The following is a 1,196-nucleotide window of genomic DNA, read 5'->3' on the forward strand; positions in this document are numbered from 1 at the left end:
TAACTTTAAAAATTAGATTTAGCTAATTTGTATTTTATTAAAGACATATTTTAAAAATATAATAATAAAATTTTTTAATATTTTTAATATATTTAATACATTAAAAACAAATACATAACATTAAAATATTTTTTTTATAATATGTTTAACCAATACTCTAACAACACAGAATAACAAAATCCCTATTAATATTGCACATTTTAAGTTAATATTGCATTAGTACGGCACAGGATAACAAAGTCCTTATTAATATTGCACATTTTAAGTTAGTATTGCATTAGTTAGTATCTCTTTCCGTATCATTTCGCAACACATCCATCCAAATTGGACCTGGAAATTAAACTTGCACAACAAATGCATTCATTTAGCATGTCCATATATAGTGGGAAATTAGTGAAAATTTAATCACGACATAAAGAGATAATTCAGCATGTATTTGTTCAGAAATGGTGAAAATTTGTTCACAATAAAAGCAAGTATTTCGCATGTATTGAAAAATGAGTGAAAATTTATTCACAACAAAAGCATGTATTTCGCATAGTGGAAAATGATAGGTAGTGACAAACATAAGTGTATCATGCGAATTGTGTTAGACAAATGAAAGTTTATTGCCTCCATCCCAAAGAAAGGTTATTCATAATTGATCATTCTAACGTGACGATTAAGTACTAAAAGTTGAGTAAAAAATTATTGTGGGGTCAAATTTAATAATCTAATAGAGGTAAATAAATATTATTATCATATACTACTAAAAAAAATTTCAAATTGTAGTGGGGCGCTTGCCCCCACTGATTGTAGATATATTTACAATATTACATATCTATAAAAACCATAAAATAGTGCAGTGGTTTTAAAATTAAACGTAAACCGCTACGACATGGGCTGAAAAAAAAAAAGCATCATACAAAAACTGTGAGAGGTTTTTGGACAAATGTAGTGTTTTATCCGTAATTGTTCATCACAAATGATTTTTCAAAATTACTATTTTGATGTACTCAATTTAGTACTCTGGCTTATTATTTTTATTATGTTAGTTCATGAGTATATGGAGATTATGCCATTTGAGTTATAATTCATTGGGAAAGATAATTTAACTTTTTAGATAGAATTGTTTAAAATTTAAATTCAATCAAAATTGTTATGATAAGTAAGTTTAAGGTTTAGAGTTAGTTTAAAATTTAAATTTATAATAGTAT

General features: G+C 25.5%; 1 long non-coding RNA gene across 1 annotated transcript in view; it reads left to right on the plus strand.

The window, feature by feature from the left end:
- LOC107622782 overlaps window positions 1–1,196 on the plus strand; it is a 10,352-nt gene that overhangs the window by 226 nt on the left and 8,930 nt on the right. The gene's annotated exons all lie outside the window — the stretch shown is intronic.

Source organism: Arachis ipaensis, chromosome B10, assembly GCF_000816755.2.
Source record: "Arachis ipaensis cultivar K30076 chromosome B10, Araip1.1, whole genome shotgun sequence".
In the NCBI taxonomy this organism is placed as follows: Eukaryota; Viridiplantae; Streptophyta; class Magnoliopsida; order Fabales; family Fabaceae; genus Arachis; species Arachis ipaensis.